Raw genomic sequence first — 13,874 nt, forward strand, 5'->3', positions numbered from 1 at the left:
TTTTAGCAGAAGAAAACAAGACTGTAAAACAAAAATCTGGATTTTCTGCTCAAATGCGTTCCAGTTAGGTTTTGTGATACACATTCAAGTATTTAACTTAGTCTCAGTTAAGTTCGTTACTTCAAACAGTGCTTCCCCTTCTCTATAAAGAACCAGATGTTCTCTGATCTAAAATTACAACATTTTACTAATGCAGGGAAACTGTTCTCTTTATAATGTTGACTGAAGCAGATTTTTACAGGTTGAAACTTTAGTCATTTGTCCACTCATATGTTGTTTGTTTTTATGTTTCAAACCTAAAAGCACATTTGAATGTTTCCCATGTTTTCTACCTTCTATTATCTTTTCTGCCTCTGAAAATAAACTGTTTTCCTCCTAATTAGTGTTTAATCTTCTTTTTTGTTATTTCTCCATTCAACCACAAGCGGTGTTTGAAGAGCGCAGTGCAGCCTGGGGGTGAGCTCAGCCTGGACGGCAGACTGCACCTGTGAGGGAACCTCAAACCTGAGGGTAAGAACCGCATCCTGACCTCTACAGTCAGAGCAAAAAACACAAAGAAACAAAGAGTTGGGTTTTTTTGTTTAGTTTTTTTTTAAACCAAGATTACTAAAACAAAAAAAGGGGGAACTTATCTGAATAATTTCTTAATTTTCTTTCATGTTGTCAAGGAATTTGAAATGTATTTTGGTTGTGTTCGTTCATCCTGTCACCTCCAGTCTTCTTCGCATAGCAATTTCTATGTCCTCATAAATGTTTGGCGTAATCGTTGCACATGTCACTTTTCAGGTCCAGTAAAGTTCAGTTTTCTCCCTAGATTATGAATTTAGCATAAAATAACAGTGCATTCCTCCCTTTAGATACTCACACTGAGCTGTTACTGTACTTCTCCTTCTGCGTTTCTGTGAAGAGCTACAGCAAACAGCTGCCTGATTAATAAGTTAGGTCCTCTAAAAATGGCTCAGAGTCATGTATCTTTAAAAACTACTTAATAATGGTAATCAAGATTACCAACAACGTACCAATTACATCTTTACACTTTCCTCTCTTAATTATGTATAGTTCTCCTTCACCATGGATAAAAGGGCTGCTTTCTTAGTCTCAGGTGGATTGTTCATCTTAAGTGTTTATGATGGTGTATTTGTATCGCAGCTAAGCTACGCTCCCTTAAAGTGGCAGCAAGCTAAACGGGGCCTGCGCCTCTTCCATGTGCGAATCAACCACAATGGAGGAGTTCCTATGTTTTATTTATTGATATGTTTTAGTGGGGGAAGACCTAACATTCATTATCATAAAGGCCTCTAGACATCAAGTCGCACACAAAAGACCCAGCCATCCCGCAGCCTCGCACACACAACCGCTGATCAACGCGAGACGAGAGCAGGCCGCTTTGCTGCAGCGGCTTCCTCGCCACCAACCATTGGTAGCTTCAGTGACAGAAGCTGACAATGTCAAAGTATCTTTGTCTCTCGCACATAAACTGTCCCTGAAGCTGTCGTAGTGAGAGAGATGTAAAACACAGGCTTTTTTTTTTTTTTTTTTCCGTCTTCATAGGGGGAAGTTGTTTTCATTCCCCTCTTCTAGTTTTTTTTTTTTTTAAATATGTCATATCTCTTCTGTCAGGGCCCCGGGGCGCCTGGTGCTGCTCGTACTAGAGGAGGAGTGTAAGCATCTGCAAACCCAGCGGAGTCTGACCATATTGTACCTGCACTCGTCTTCATCTTGCTTATTTTGTCAAAAAGCTCAAAGCTGCGAAATTTCAGACAAGCGTGTTGTCATCTGATCTGTATGTGTGTGAATCTTTATGTGCATGCGTAAAGGAAGACAGCTAGTAGGAACAGATGTGGGGAAAGTCAGTAAAAAAAAAAAAAAAAACTCAATATGAACCCTGCAGAGGCCTTCCTTTCTCTCTGTTCAATTATTTAGAGTCAAAGTAAAGAGGCAAGAGTAACATATTTCCTCAGAAGCCACTGTGTTTGGCAGGAATGAATAACATATTTATTTAGTCTCATCTTTGCCAAATAGCCGGAAATGGAAACAAATACCTTCAATTGGATTCTTGGCTCTGGTGTTTTCCTTGAGCTGCCGCTATGTGTACTCACGCAGTCATATTGAAAAATTCCTCAGGACCAAAAAATTATGGAAGTGCTGACAAGCAGAATTTTTCATGGTATCTAGATGTACACTTGGCAGTTTCAGGCAAAGCTTATCTGCTCCCATCTCATGTGATGGGAGGGGGAAGGAGAGCGAGAACGAGAGAGAGAGAGAGAGCGAGAGAGAGCAGGAAAAAGTGCTCACCTATTTAATTTGATTAGAGATTAGAAGAGAAAAAGAGTCACATTTCCTCCCTGGCACGTCTCTACTTGGCGCACTCTGACACCTGATTTTATAAAGAGATGTCATAGCCAAGCACCACGGTAATGCCAGTAATTACTCTGAACTCAAATAAATAAATAAATTTGCTTTTCTTTGTGAGAGTCTGACAGGTTTTCCAACATCCTTGACTGGAAAAATTGCAGTGTGTGTGTGTGTGTGTGTGTAGGCGTGTACTTTTTTGTGTATTTGAATGTGTGTCTTTATGTGGGTGTGTGCTTGTGTTTACATATAGCGAGGCACTTGTAAAAGGAGAAATTCAGACAGGATGAAATTTTGACAGCTACAGTATAGCTTGTTTTCCCCTCTCTTCTTTTTTTTTTTTTTTTTGACTGTGATAATCTGCTCAGCCGCGCGCGTTGAAGGCAAACCTCCGTTTGAGACTGATATGGTTCGAGATACAGCTTTGTAAATAATAAGGTTAGAGTTTCTACACAGTTGCTAGTGCCGCGGCTGATCTCACTCCTATTAGTGACAATTGGCTGTGACCTCACCTGCTCACCCATGCTGTCATCACTGAGGGTGTATCTGCAGCAGCAGCATCAGCAGCAGGCTATTAGATCATCCACTCTGGTCATAGAAGGAGACATCCAGACAAACGTTGTTCTGCTGAACCAAAGAAAGTCTGATGCGGGTTGTCATGAAGGTTGGCTCCTTGACTTTTGATACTGTTCATCTGCAAAAACAGTTTTATATTTTATCTTTTAGGGGAGGAAAAAAAAAAAAAAAGTTTCTCTCAAATGCTCACAAAGCAACCAGCCTGCCTGCACAAACAGGTGGGTACTGCCTTCATGCTGCCTGGCATTATATCCATATGACCCTCCCCTGATTAGCAGAACGCTGCACACTGATAGGCGTCAGTATACGTAATATCTAATACTTACCACTCCTCAATTTTCATGTATAACAAAATGCCATTCAATATCATGGGCTTTAATACCATTTAACACCATTACAAACGAAGGCCTGAATAATGATACCAGAGTTGAATAAACACGTCTGACTCAGAATCAAACACAAATATAAGATTTTTTTGTAGTTTTATTGTGCTAGATTCCCATCATGTTTCAAGTTCCGTTTAACTCTATCTTTTTTTTTTTTTTTTTTAAAGATGCATATTAATGAAATTTGCATGCACAGTTTTGTGCCAGAAGCTTTTACTTACAACAGTTTATCCAGTACTTAGGATTTCAACTAATTATTAATTATGTTTAGAGTAGCAAGCTGTTTTAATTGCTCATACCTTACTTTTACTTTTAGTTGACATTTAATCCATCTGACCATTTGTTTATTGCATTTTAGCTTTTATAACAATTAATCCATCACTTTTAACAAAATATTTCAGCTGTTTGTTGATTGAGCTATTTTAAGCATTGGTCCATTGGTTTTTAGTTAACACATGATTATCGTGATTATTTAAACAAGGTCTCGCATGGATATGCTAATATATATATATATATACAAACATACATTTTCAAATTGTAATTTTCCTTTTGTTTTTTTTTCTTTAAAAAAAATCAAATCAAATCAATTAAGCTACTCTGCAGTCTTTACATTTACCTCCTAAAAAATGCAACAGTTCTCCCAGAGGTACCAGTACAGTAGGCCCCTGGTTGGAAACTGAATAAGACTGTGGAGCTACTAAACTGGACTGAGAACTGTTGCATATCGACTCCTGTACCTGGAGCTTTGTAATGTCTGGACAATTAGTTAAAGAGCATCAGACAAAGCAGGACTTGCTGGGGCGTTTCTTTAAAGAGACTTTGACTAATTATAATTGCATTTCACCTTATATGAATGATGTGATAATGACAGTCAGTGTTAAAAATATTTCCATTTGAAAGTAGGACATTTATTTAAAGGGATTTTTTTACCAATAGCTATTCTGCATTCTTAAAGTAGATAAAAAGTACAAAGAAAAAATACTTGTCTTCCCTGCACTGCCTCATGTGAGGTTTACTGCTTCATTGTTGGGATTACCCACTGGGTTAGAAGCTGGATTTTGGCACTTCTATCTATGATCTGTTCGATTAGGAATCTGGATGGAGTGCAGATAATTACAGTAAGGCTTTAAACTTCCTCACCTTCACATCACCTCCTCTCTCTTTTTCTTCTCTGAGTGACAGTCTTGCTGATATTCAAGGCCTTCCAAACCTCTTTCCTTCCTTCCCCTGTTCTCTCTGGCCATTGACTGTCAATCAGCAGTTCCTCACACAATTAAACAACAAATATCCTCGTGCTCACAATGCCTCTGCATCCCCTGAGTCTCCTCCGCGCACCACAGCAGTGTCAAGCAGTCACACCTCTCCAGCAGAGCAGATGTTCAGGATGCACTTTACCGTCATGATCAGGGATTCACATGTACAAACTGAAAACTAGCCCTTTTTCCTTGACAAAGCCCTACCATATAAATTATAGATGGTGAAACAATCTTTAAACATGTTCATTAAAGACAACGCTTTTTTAGGGGGAAAAAAAAAAAAAAGTCAGCTCATAAATATTTCTTTCAAGCAAATCTCAATACATCTCCCCCAGCCCTCCCCTCCCTGCTCTAACAGGGTATTCTCTTTTCCCAGTCAACTGCTGTGTGTGAGGGGAAAGAGAGAGACAGTGCCTCAGCAACCTTGACTGGAGACAAGCAGGAGACACATGCGTGTCTGGATCGACTTCGTCTGTGATGGCTGTTAGCTAGCTTTTCCTCTGGAAGCTGAGCTGCCTGCCTGACTGCCTGCCTGCCTGCCTGCCTGCCTGGCTGCTGATGTGCTATTACTCGCTCTGGAAGAGTTGCTTGTGTGGAGGATGACACATTATTATCCTTTAATCTCAGTCTCAGCTTGTTGAGCATCAAATTGAAATATCCTGAACAGATGTAAAAACACATGTGAGCCTCAGCGCGCAAGCTGTGCTGCGCTTTGTTTCATCTATCCGTGATGTGAGCCTTAAGGAGAAGCTTTTTAAAATTTCATCACTATTCAAAAGGATAATTAATACGTACCCCCAGGCTTTGATTATGCGATACCCAGTGTGTAGCGCTGGTGTTGCCATAATGAGCCACTCATCAGTACTCTGCCTGTGCCTCCCCAACAAACATACAGTTTGCATAAGGTACTTAAGATTCTGCTAAGGTACCGTCATGTTGTGTGCATGTGTGTGCGTGCTTACATGTGTATGCACCTGTGTATATTTATATGTAGGTGCTTGTATCTGTGCATGCATGCGAGGTGTGAGTCCCTCTTCTAATTTGCAGCACGATGCTATAGGTTAGATCACACTGGTTGTTGCAGTTTGTTTACAAGAGGACCCCTGTCAGATTGTCAGCAGATAGCTGGGCCCTTTCTCTAAAGCCTGCCACTGCCTACACCCACTCACTCCTCCTCCCCGCACACACACACTCATACAGTCACTCTCCCCGGCTTGTTCCCAGCCTAAAAGCTGGCAAGGAGATGGTGGTTGTCAGCGAGTGGGTGCTGAGGTGATGCAGCAGCAGCGAGATGGACAGGCAGGTAGAGACTGACAGGCCATGGAATACGAGGGGGAATATTGGGAGTTCACACATAATGAGACCTGTCAATTTGAATGCCTCAAGGCTAAGAAGTGAGCAGGCCATGGCTGACGACTGAGGCAGCCATTTCTTCTCAGGAAAAATATCTCAGGGTAATCTCTCACCCTTGACCCCGACCGGTCTCTAAACAACACTGTTACCACAGCAATTACTGTGTCGTCGTATCGATGTAACCGCCGCTTTCTGGATGGTAAAACACTCCAAAGTGACTCCACTGAGACTAGAGTGCTTGTTTATGACCTGCTTACTTAAAGGGTTTATATCAAAAATCATGTCAGCTAAATTATTTTCCTTTTCATTCATCACAGGATGTGTATGTCCTCATCTTTGCATCCCCCTGACAGATAACAGGACATCGTTGTCACAGGGTCAGGATCCCTGCTAACTTCTTATTCCCTATACAATTTGCTGCTTCTGCTCAGAGAGATACTCGCACAATCTGGCCCAAAGTAGTGGGTTATATGGGGAATAGAAAGTGTCATCAGAGATTTGCCCAAGGCCACAGATAGCCTGTGATGGTGCTTTACCCTGTTAGGAATTTAGCATGTTCACCCAGCGCTGAAGTGACATGTGAGAGGGGCACTGGGACCTGCTGACAGGAGACGGACCTACGTAACTTCTCTGTCCTTAAATCCAATTCTATGCTTGACACTGGGCAGAATTAGGTTTGGACAGGTGAGTGATAAGTTCTCGGAACGCATTCGCCAAATAGATCTAAGCCATCTTACAGAGCACAGGAGTTTTCCGTATCAAGTTGGACCCCGCAAGAGCAAATTGAGCTATAGAGGATATGGTAATCCCAATCATTGTTAAGGATCTCTTTGATAACGCAGACAGGCATCTGTGTCTATTTAAAGAGATGATCTTATCAATTACTAATCAATAGTTCTCCTGCAGCTTAAAGCAGATAAAATATACATTCCTCCCTGTAGAGTGTAGAGCTGAGAAAATCGTTAGGTTTGGCATCGTTGCTTGTTTTCAGGGTTACTGCTTTATTGACTTGTGTAAATGATCATTCACAGGGGAGCAGGTTGGATAAATAAAACGAAAGAGGAAACGATCAGAAAAGAGTCAGGGTAATTAAAGCAACACGTCGGAATCGTGCTTTTTTTTTTTTTTTTGTCTTCCTCCCCTCCTCTGCTTTCTCATTCACCTTCCCGTCACCCCCTCTCTTCTTCTCATCTTTGAGTGACAATCGTGGTGATACTCAAGGCCTTCCAAAACCCCTCTCCCGCTCTCCCTCCATCCCCTGGTCTCTCTGGTCAATGGGTGTCAATCAGAGCTTGGCCCTCACGCAGATTGGCAACAAGTATCCTCGTGCTCGCGAAACAATTATGACTGGGCTGCGGTGAAATGGAATCCCGTGTCGACTCTCCACACTGTGCTCCTCTTCTCCCGGCCGATGGGGTCCTGCCATGGGAAGCAATTATCGCTAGATGCCAGCTGACAGCCCGATTCTATTGCCAGCGCGATCAGCCCTCGTCCTCAGGCTTTCTCTAGGCAAATAGCATCCTCAACACTCAAATCAAACCTCTTACCAACCATTGGCTTCTATCAGAGAAAGAGATGGTTCCCTTTGTTCCCCTGGACAATGCAGTGGGAATAAGGTGGATACAGAGGCAGAGAATAAAGAGGTGTTTTAGATTTTCGCAAGCGCTCCTCTCACACAGCTCCATCTCCCCGTTGTTGGGCCAACCCGAAGAGGGGCCTTTGGTGAGGTAATGAAGAGTAGGTGGGGGTTGCAGCACTGTGTCCCCCTGACTTAGGAAACAAGAAATGAAAGAAAAGGACAAATGAAATCAAGATAGAGTTGAATTTGGGCCTGTGATAGGGATTAGCTGTTGCATGTATATTTAACTTGCATTTTGAGATGTGCTGTTGGGCATATTCAGATAATGTCAGACATGATTTTTTATTTATTTATTTTGGATGACTTTGTTGAGAAAATTCATAATATGAGGAAATTGCAAATATTGAGTTAAAGTAAGTTTTAGCAGAGGGCATAATTTGTGTATAGCAGTTAATTAATTGGTATAGCAGTGTTAAAATATGAATGTACTTAACTTAAAACATAAATTTTTAGTCAGAGTTTGTTTTTATCTTTTGGGAAACTCCTTAAGATTGGTCTGTGATGGCTAAAGAAGATCAGTGTAAGATAAATGGGCCTAAATTAACGAAAACGGTACAGTTAATTGTTAGAAAAGTCAAACCGTCATCTGCCACTTTGCTTATTAATTGAATAAACACATCAAGGCAAAGTTCAGTCAATCCTTTAATCACTTTAATTAATGCACATTGTTCTATTTTCCTCTCTCTCTCTTTCTCTAGCTCACTCTTGCCATCTCCCTGTGTACCTATATTTGTGAAATAATAAATAAATTAGAATACACACTGCCACCAACTAATTATCATGCAAATAACGTGGCAACAAAGCATGGTGGGACTGTTAATCTGTGCCAGATCGTGGGTGAAATTCCCCAATGTGCTCAAAGATGTCCACTGTGCAATTAGAGAGAAGAGTGACTTGGGATGCTATAGGAGAGGAGAAGAAAGCGCAGCGCTAAAGGATGGGAATGAGTGTCACTTATTCACTGTCAAATTAATTCTATCTTCTCTCCCTTCTGCCTTTGTCTATGGCTGCAGTGGCTGCATGTTATTTTGTCTTTGTCTCCTTTTTCCGTGTCTGAAATGCTGTGCAAACCCTGAAAAGTGTAAAACCCCACTAGTGTCCCATAAAGGCTGCAGTGTTGATCTCGATTCAAACATGTTGAAGAAGGAATGAAGTATTGAGTCATTTGCTATTTTAGGTTGTTACATCAAAGTGTATTGAAAAACAAAGAGGTGCGCACAAGACTAAAGGCCACGGGGCCACTACAGTAAATGTGTTAACCTTCATGGGGCATTAATGCACTTAAGAAACCTCACGATAATGAGACTTTTTTTTACAAAGCTAAAAATTTGATCCTGAAGGTGGTACTAGTGCAAATGTGCCACAAATGACTTCACTGACCTAACTTTTACTGCTCATACCAGCATGTAGATCATGAGTTGATGCCTTGGCTTGGGTTTAAAATAGTGCCCAACAAATGTATTCCTGTTTAAGCGATGTCTGTTAAAGCTATTGTACCCAGCTGTTTTATGAAACGATTTAACCATTTCAGAAGGAATGAATAGGCTAGGTGCCACAGACAGGCCGCGGAAGCAGACGGCACAGAGACACACATGAACGTTTTGGTTTTTTTTAGTTGTTTCATGGGATTTATTGACAATAGCAAAAATAAATCAGAAAATGAGGGACTTTACTTACATTTTTTACCTTGTTAACATATTTTTTATATCATGGCAGAGCATTCCAACCCTGAAACTGCTGATGATGGTCTAAAAGACAATGATTCAGACTTTCAAGGTTTCATACATAACAAACCTAAGGAAACAGTCCTGTCTACTTGCAGCCTCTGTCTTTCTGTATCATTGTTCTTCTTTAGAATTAGTATTCAGCTCAAACATGTATGACTGATTCAATCGAACATTGCAGCTTGCCATTGTGTATTTTCAGGAGGAAAGGGAATATTGTCAGGGAAAAAACAAGAGATGAGTTTATAGGTTTTCAGTCAATAATCAGAGTAGGACTTTAAAAGTTACAGGCTTAGATGAACATCACTTTTTGTTCACTTTATCAACTGCTGTGTAGCACTACATAGCAAAACATAATTACCTGCACAAATCACAAATTACTGGCTCACTGAAATAGACTAAAGTTGGCTCATTCCACGAGCTCAGGCGTTTTCTTGAAATAAAACTTTGAATCCATTATTCCAAAAGCATAATTTGTATCATCACTTTGATTTAAATTGCAACTTGGTGAAGGTTAGAAAAACATCTGTTTTAGTAAAATCACTCTATAAAATTACTTTTTTTGTTTTAACCATGTGGTTTATGTTAGGCAAGGATTGTGGTCGTAGGTTTAGGAAATTGATCACAATATTTCTCCTTTTCCCCCAATGAACTAAATCCCTTCAGTCACAAGAGGACATTGTCACTAGAACATAAATAAATGTAAATTTTTGATGTTGTTGGAGCGTTCCACCTCTCACAATGCAGTATTCCCTTTATGTATCAAGATGGAAATAAGTATATGGAGGTCAAGGTGGTAGATTGGTGAGAAGGATATCTTAAGCATGCACAGCATAGTTCATGGGGCCTGCTGTTTTACCATTGTTAGTGCCCTCCTAATGATATCTTTCTGTTGCCTTTAACTATAGATAAACTGTAGTTGTTCTATGTTTTTGCTCCAAATGATTATCTTTTCCCTACCCGAATGAAAACGGAATTATAATTGTCATATGCAGATTTCATGTATATATCTATATGTAGTTGCTGAAATAAAAACCAGTGTTGCTGCTTCTCATGACCGGCTGCAAAACATGCCCAGCAAACCCGCTGCAATAAGCAGGCCTATTTAAGTTGTCAGTATTCTGCCCACTCTTTATCTCTGCTGCTCTGCTGTTTTACGGCTCATTTACAAACTCTGCTGCACACACTTTTTGCAACTGATGCTTTTGCTGATGTTGCGATTCATACAGCTTTTAATAAGGCCCAACTGTAGCCCAGAATCCTCTTGTAAACTGTCCAGAGTGCGCCGTGCTGAGCAGGCTGTACACTTGCAGAGGCTGACACCCTGTATCATCTGTCCATACCTTTGACTTCCATATTAAACCCGTTCCACATGAGTCAACTGACCGAACTTGTGTTTAAATGCATCGACTATAATCCCATTACAAAACATTTAAAACTAGACAAAGAGATCCAAAGAGGGATTTGTAGCGAAACACTTGTGTAGTAGAAGCACTGCAGCACCATTTTCTCTCTTCTTTGTTTATGAAGCCCTTCACAGAATAAACACAGACAGAAGCACACACCAAATGTATCACCTGCTGTGCCAAACCAAGTGCACTTTTGGAGAGTGCTTTCAACTTCCAGGCATTAATCTAGTTTGGAAAACTTCAATTCCGGCAGGTTCTTACTTCCGTAGCCTACCCTCACACAAAGACAGCGATAACCCTATAAAAAAAGCTGCAAAGAGGACCTTGTTTAAAAATTCAGGCCCAGTCTTCATTTATCTCTGCTGAATTCAAAGCACACATCAAGGGTGCACTGCTCAGAGAATTAAAATCAAAGAAAATAACCAATCAAATTCACCCCCTTTTTTTCCCTCAGTGGCGATGTAGGGTAAATATGCCACAAAATAAGAAAACAAACAAGAGCAAAACTGCCTTATTATCAGCAGCCGCATTATCATAACGACCTGATTTGCCTATATCATGTCCTTATTAGGCCCAAAAGTCTCTCTGTCCCTGGTGGGTAATGAGAGGCCAGGCTGGGATTCTTCTCCCAGCTCTGACATGTCTTTTATTACTCTTACACTAAATGGAGGCAATGATGAACATTTCGGTCGTGTGATTACTTGCTGTGTACCCTTGATGTCAGAGTGGTGTGCCCTCTTTTAATATTTGATTGTTTTTTTCTGTGTAATTTGGTCCAATTCATCATTTGCGCCTTTCATTTGCTCACTCTGTGACATTTGTCTAATGTGGATGTCCTGATTACTGGACTCTGATATTGTGTTAGCCTTTGATGTCCAATTTCTTCTTCTTGTCCCAATTTTGGCCACAGCGAGTGCTGGAAAACTTTCCCCTCACTCCATTCCAACTTTTGCAAATTTTGCAGAGAGCATATTTGCTGTGCCCTGCAAACGACATGGCTAAATTATTCACAAATCATTTAGAAAATTATGATAAGGGCATAGCTAGATAATCAAAATATTTGTTTTTAGCGTGCACTTGATTAGAGCGTGTTTTGGTAACAGCTGAGATACTATGCTTGGAAAAACTCATGAGCTATGCAAGCTTTGTTGGGCAGGAGAAGCTGTAAGCGGTCCAGGCTCTCTGTGGTATCAGAAATGGCAGTATTGCCCAAAAACATATATCACAACAGTTAATGTCATCTGGAGGATTGAGCCTGGAATGTGAACTGTCCATGAAATAATAAGCTGTTTTTCAAGCACCCCATGTTGGACGTATCAGTGGCTATTTTGAAGAGCAAAACATCAGTCTTGTTATAAATGCTGAAAACAGAACAAATTGGTGTGTAAACAGTTACAAAATGCCAAGGAAATCATTTTTCCACACTGAAAGGGAGGAGGGATTGAAATCTTTTTCTAAAAAAATTATTCAGTCACTATGTCTGTCTCAATCTGTTTTATTATTTCCCCCCCAAAAAAACATCAATTATAAGTTAAAAATGTGAGGGAATCACATTCATTATTTTCATTACATGCACCCACCAAATTGCATCAAGCTTATGAAATATTTCTTCCTCCTGTTCAAAGGCTTGTTAGAGCTTGTATTCAATTACAGCTGTGGCTGTAACATGCTGTCAGGTCTCTTTAGCCAATCATTAGTCAGGGACTATTCCTCGCTGCACAGTCGGCGGAGTCAAGCCAGTGAGCGAACGACAGGCCTAATTGTTGTTCGGTGGCTAAAGGTCGGCTAATGAACCAGGGGGCTGACGGAGGCTGTTGGTGCGAGGGTGGCAGGGTGAGGGGAGTTAGGAGGGGTGTGGGCAGGCTGGGGGCTGCTCTCCACACACAGAATTTGCAAAACTTTCCTCAGATCAAAGTCGGGAGGAAACAGGGCATTTTAAGATTTTTTCAGCTCCATATTAGGCCTGTCTGGGATGTAGCTTGGAGATTTCAAAAAGACGAAGGAAAAGCGTGTGTGTCTCACAGTCAAAAAAGAGCAATATTTGTGACTGTACGTTCTGCTATGGCAAACATAAAACCATTCGTCTGATTAGCACCAATCAGACAGTTGATGATGTGCAATCTTCAACAACTTATCAAAGCTCATATTTTCTCTTCCTTCTCATGATTTAAAGTACCTCACACAGGTAAGCGCTCTCTGTCACTCTTTTTCTCATACCTTTCTACAACACCGTGGCTCCAACTGAAGGGCTTTATTCTGTATGACAGGGCAATGATGTGAAATGGGCTTGAGGAACATGCAACTACTCCATGAGCCCAGTTTTGGCAAAGAAACAAAGGGAAGCTTAGGTTAGCCGAGAAAGTCACAATGCTGCTGATTCCTTTAGGCTTCAGAGGACGGGTAGCATGTTGTGAGAACCTGCCACGACTTTTAAAACTGATGGGGCAGAACTACTGCACAGTGCCAACAACATCAGTGTTGGTCTAATGGAAGTCAAGTGAATGTATAGGTTTGGATTGTACTAATAACTGTGACTTGAGTTGGTGAACAAGAAAACGCGTCAAACTTCAAAGGACTTGTGGTTTTACGTTAATCCCTGAAAATGAAACTTATTGCTGTGATTAGTTTGTGTGTTTAAATCCTTTGTTTGGTCTGTTCCACTAGTAAGAGTTTACTGGTAGCACTGCATGATGAAGCACAACAGCTATACCTACCTGTAAGTATTCATTTAAGACTTAGCATTGTTGCTGAGTGTTGCATTGGGAAATGTCAATGCCATGGACATTGGACACAAAAAGCCAAACAGGTTATTTCTGATGGCCCAGAAAATGTTTTCTGGGGGATATCGAAGATGTTCCCTGGCCAGGTGAGATATGTAACCCCTCCAGAAAGTTTTGGGTCCACCCCAGTCTCTTGCCACTTGCATGTTCCCAGACAACCTCCAAAGGAAGGAACCCAGGAGGCATCCTTATCAGACGTGACTTTACTCTAACCTCCCTCCAGATGTCTTTAGGACTGAGCACAGAAACTCTATGAAGGGAACTCACTCCGGCCACCTGTATCTACTATCTCATTCTTTCGATCACTTTGCTAAACTGATGAGCACAGGTAAGGTTTGGAACAAAGACTGACTGGTAAAATGAAACTTCTGTTTTTTGTTCCATTAAAAAAACATAAAT

Source organism: Stegastes partitus, unplaced genomic scaffold, assembly GCF_000690725.1.
Source record: "Stegastes partitus isolate 25-593 unplaced genomic scaffold, Stegastes_partitus-1.0.2 Scaffold7, whole genome shotgun sequence".
Lineage (NCBI taxonomy): Eukaryota > Metazoa > Chordata > Actinopteri > Pomacentridae > Stegastes > Stegastes partitus.